This window comes from Saccostrea cucullata, unplaced genomic scaffold, assembly GCF_032062105.1.
Source record: "Saccostrea cucullata isolate Sc308-1 unplaced genomic scaffold, CSIRO_AGI_Scuc_v1 ctg3460, whole genome shotgun sequence".
Classification (NCBI taxonomy): domain Eukaryota; kingdom Metazoa; phylum Mollusca; class Bivalvia; order Ostreida; family Ostreidae; genus Saccostrea; species Saccostrea cuccullata.
In genome coordinates, this window is record NW_026931370.1 from 32448 (window position 1) to 38033 (window position 5586).

General features: G+C 34.6%; 1 pseudogene; it reads left to right on the forward strand.

Moving 5' to 3' along the window:
- The first annotated feature begins 1808 nt into the window (after window positions 1-1808).
- On the forward strand, window positions 1809-3516 carry LOC134232354 (uncharacterized; annotated as a pseudogene).
- The last annotated feature ends 2070 nt before the right edge of the window (window positions 3517-5586 follow it).

The window sequence follows — 5586 nt, forward strand, 5'->3', positions numbered from 1 at the left end:
TCCACCCAAAATATCTCATCTTTAGTGACCTTGAACTTGAGTCAAGGTCATGCCCCACACTGCATTTTATAAGCAATGTTTCACTGGTAAATACGGTTGAGAATTTAAAGTTTCACTGTCAGTAACATTGACTCCATCAAAAGACTGGATATGTTCAGTCAAATTTCTTTTCTGAACATTCATTGAATCGATATATCAAGTAAGAGCCTCCAATGATTTTCATTTCATAATTCATAGCGTAGTAAAGAAAATATTCTTCTGTCGGTGACCTTGATCTTAACAGAATAATCTTGGCTCTTTGTCAAGACAAACACCTTTTAGTGATAAGAAGATCATAACCCTCACAGGAATTTTACAACTTTTCTGTCATTCGCCGATGAAGAATTTTGAAATTTGCATTATCTCGTTCTATTTTGTCACAGCTAGGTCAGAAAACAACAATTAGGTATTTAAAAACATTACCGGATATTAATATTCAAACAACATGAAGTTTTTATTTATGAAAGAAAGACGGAGTTGAAAGTCCCTTCCATAATATGTATTTTAGGAAATAGCTTTACATTCAATAAAATTAAACTCATAAGTCCACAAATTTAAAAAGTCTTTCCTAAATTATTTCAAAGTTTGGGTAAAGGCGGTGAGGAGCATGGGGATGTCATAATGCATACCTAATACATTCGAGGTTATTATTCTGTTAGACAGGAAGACCCGGGGAATTGTGATTTGCTGATCATGATCTTAAACACGTTGACAAACCGAAACCTCATGGTTTTATACACCAATGTGTACAATGTTCCCCCTTCTGTATATATCTGTCTTAGAGCTTCTAAGTTCAATCTCCATGTGAGTTTAACAAAAGTAATATCCGATCTTTTGATGTTACACAGCTCTCCGGCCCTTAAAAATCCTGCATATCCAAGCACAAAGAGTAATCTAATACGCAAATCAGATAAATCTGACAAATTACTTCTTAGATTAAAAACTTTGAAAATAATATTAGATGTAATCGGTTGTTTCTTATTGACTGAAGATTTTGTAAGAGTTCGTATGGCTCCCTCAAACGTTATTTTTACAAGTTTGTCAGAACACGGGTTTGGAAACAAATTTTTCTCATGGTACCATTGCACTGCATAAAATTGGGAGGTTAACTCGGAAGAAGTTGATTTACTCTGAACAAGATGAGAAATGAAGAGAGACACTGTTGCAGGTGAATCAATCAATCAATTCATACGCAAGTATCAATATTGGGAGCTATTCCAGCAAATCTGGAGTCAGACATTACATTCCAAAACACATGAGAAAATGAAGAATTCACTAATTTCAATAATTACATTTAATTTTTTTTTATTCCTGTGTAATGTTACGCACTTCAGAATACTAATGAGAGTTAAAAGTATTTTCTTAAATGCAATTAGGGAATTTAAGGTTAAGTGATTTTGTAAGTTTAAAAAGTGCAAGTGCCCCTGGGTACAAATTTTGAAAACACCTCTCTATCATTGGAGGAATCGACAAATCATTGGGTGGTACTGGTATTAAATTCACGTGAAAGGTGAGTAGTTTTTAAGTAGGGGTTTCTTTCCAAGAAAATTACTTTCTCGTCATAGTCATAATGGAGGAATCTAGAAGAAATGGAAAGAATTTCAGAGACAGACAAACGAGTAGCATACTGCAGATAGTGCCTAAAGATTTTTCCAATCCATGGAACTTCTTCACACTCTTCATGCAACCGCGGGAAATGGTGTATGAATGGTTTAAGATGCATATGTTGTAAGCGAACACCATTCTATGCCCCGTGACGGCACCGTGGTTTTGAAATCCTCAGAAATCCTGGAGGTACAATCTACAGATGTTTAAATAAGAGAAACCACACAAGGTCAAGTAGAATTAAAGAATAACCTGATGATTCAAGATATTATATTATTCATAAAAAAAACTTGACAAGTGTTCATTGATCCAGTGTTCCAGATAAGCTGGAGTAGCTTACTAGTCAACAGGTGTAAACTGGGCATCATTTATAAGGGAATTGTTCAAAGAATACTTTGAGATAACTATCAAGAAGAAGAAAGCGTCAGGAATCATCGAGATTGACGAGTCACTTTTTGGGAGGATAGTCAAACATAACAGGGGAGATCCAAACAAGGGACTAAAGGTAAAATCAGCTTAATATAAAAACATTATAATGCTTCATTATGTAGATATTCAAAAGTAATTTATATTAAGGTCATACGCAACGTAGTTTGAACTTTTTTGGGTTCTTTCCTGGAGTTGAAGAGTTCCACTAAATGAAGGACCTGTGTGTAATACTTTTAATGTCTATATATGTATTTGTACACATCTTGTAAAACAATTTTTGATGAAAAGAAATCTTGAATTTTTGTTTTATAATTGTTGTACATATTTATTTATTTTAATTTGAATAATGCAATTTTTTTTAAATATGAGATCTTTTCAATACCCCTGGTAACACATGCTGATTTTTTGTCAAAGAACATATAAAGATATTACAAGTTTAAATTTAAAATGTCTTGGAAAATTATCAGTAGGTAATGTACGTAGCGTTTGTCCTTAAAACAAAACATAACTGTTTTTTTTTAAATATTACAAATTTTAAATTCATTAATTTGTCCATTGAAAATTTAAAAAAATGGCAATTATTACTGTTCTCAACAACGATATTAAGGTCAGACGACACGTTCCTCTAAAATATATAATAATTCCTAAGAATTTGTCATTGAAAGTAAGGTCATTAAACAAGTTGCCTTACAAAAAATAAGGGTACCTTACCAGGCATTTGGACAAGATACCACAGGGTCATATTTCTTATAACCCTTATGGGTAATCTTCTTAATGGCCTATAAAACAATTTTTGGTGTGCTTATATATTTAAAAAAAGAATTTTAAAACAATATAGAAATCAATAGAGAATGACAAATGTGAATATTTATTTATGTAATACTAAAAAATACAAAACATTTATTTGAGGAACGTGTCGTCTGACCTTAATCAAGTTTAAAATTTTTCCTGTAAATAATGATATTTGGTATGGTGGAGAGAGAAAGCAACACTGATTCTTTATCCAGTAGGGGATAGGTCAGAGGACACTCTCATTCCCAGAATCGAGAGACAGGTAGAACGTGAAGGCACGAAATACAGCGACGGATGGTCAGCGTACTGTTCACTTAACGATTTAGGGTATGAACATTTCACTGTTATACATCAGTATGCATTTAAAAAGAGTTACTTGAACACTAGCACTGGAAGGGAGAATGAGGTGCATACCAATCGCATGGACGGTGCATGGAAACATGCCAAGGATCATTTCAATCGCATGTCGAGGACAAAATCATGCAGTTTGAAGGACACGTCTCAGAGATAATGTGGAGGTCAATGTTGAAGCCTGATTTATTCGAGTCCTTCTTCGATTTAGTGCGATCCGTATACCCATTGGACCAACCGCCCAACTATACACACAAGACGCCACTGTCTGACACATGGTCATGCATCCCAGTTATCTGAATGGGACATTCGACCAGGTAAATAACCATTTCATGTAAACAGAGCATAAAGTGGTGAAAAAAAGTAAATGTAATGAAAACAGGTTAAAGTTGAAACAAAATCGTAATTATCATATTGAAAAATAGGATTTAATAGTAGTAACTAAAAATTGATATGAAATATAACAAGGGAATTAATGAATAATTTTCTTAATTTTTGTTCTGTAAGGTTTTCACTTTGACAACCATAAAAGTATCCGTGAACAACTTTGCTTCCTTCCGGAAACGACATTCCCCACTTGTCATTTACAAATTTTCTCAAGACAACTGGATTTTTCGATGCTTTTAATATGCAATATGGATAGTTTATATCATCTGCTTTTACAGAAAAATGTGTATCTGTCGAAATCAATTCGAGAATATCTAAATCACTCGTCTCATTAGTCTTGTTTTCATAATTTTCAAAGTGTTTGTTTTTTTCTAAATTATCTTGGGGATGAGAGTTTTCGAGATAACGTTCCTCTCACATTTGACAGATAAGTGCCGTGTTGTTTGTCTTTTCCATTACCCCATAAAGGCATTGAAAAAACGAAAATCGTAAAAACAGAATGTACAAAAACAGTGAAGTAAAAGAAAGAGTATTGCATATTGCAGGAAGTCTGCTGGCTGGAAGTATAAATCAGGCTAAAAAGAAACCGATTTTGAGATGTGACGATGTTATTACAAGGGAAGAATCTTTAAAGGGTGTGTGTATTGTTGTAAGTAGTAAAAGGCGTAACATTTGAGATCATGTTTTTGGGCCCTCAGGCTGTATGCTAGAGATCATGTTCGTTACACTCGACCGACCGCACTGTAGGGTCTGACGTAGACTTTAGGGGTTATAGACCTTTTCGTTACGCTCTAGTGACTCCTCTCTTCGTCCAGGGTCTGACGTCGACTATACGCCTTTTTCGTTATGCTCTATTGTCTCCACTCTTCGGTCTTTTTTTTTTTTGCTAGATTGACCATGACTGACCAGACATAGAAATGACCTGAAATGACTCCATAAACTTGTCAAGTAAATACTACTGTGTAGAAAAACACGAGTACGACAAATATAATCCTTTATTTTCATCATACAAGAAAAGGATTGATTGATTGATTGTATATTGTTTAACGCCGAGTCGGCAATTTTTCAGCCATATTTCGGCGGAATATTAGGTTAATGGGTCAGTTAAGTTTTTGGTTTCTCTGGCGGCCCCCAATGAGCCTACTCTTTTTCGAACTCCAGAGAAACGATCTTTTGCGTGCCAAGGGGGTTGTCATCCTTGACACGGGGCACCATTTAACGTCCCGTCCGACAGACCTAAATATTTTAAACATAGGTAATCAAAGATTACGAAGCTCACCTCAACGAATGTTATCAGTTTAAGTAATGGAAATCCTACATCATATTTTCTTAATATTAAGTATTCATCCCAACAACAATATTCTTGCAAGTTGTGCTTAACCCTCTACATGGCATATACACATTTCTATGCGTTCAGTGTGAAAAACATGTACATGTATTGTGTAAACAAATATTCATAACTGTTAAAACTGCAGATATCAAAGACTTCTAGTTCATTCAGATTGATCTGTTCCCAAAACTTTAACCTGGTCTCTTGTATGGAAAATATAGGTCAGATCCAGCATCCCAAGCAAGACTGATAGTGTCCATCCTAAGATGCATCATCCATGCAAGTTTGGTTCAGATAGGGCTAATAGTTACTTGGGAATGAAAATGTGGTCTAAAACTTTAGCATCTGGGAAGCAAGTCTGGTAGTGTCCGACACTAAGACGCCACACCATGCAAGTTTGGTTTAGCTAGGGCTTACAGTTACTTCGTCGAGGTGAGCTAAAAATTCAGGAAAATTGTTTACAGACAGAAAGATGGACAACAACACCTTACTATCGCATAAGCTCTTCTGGTCACTGACCAGTAGAGCTAAATATAAACTTATAAATGTTAATTTGAATTCAATGAATATTCATTTTATACCACTTTATGGAAGTATGTTTGTGTATTTTTACTTTCAGTGTAATTTTCTTTATGAAATCAATAAGAAATACA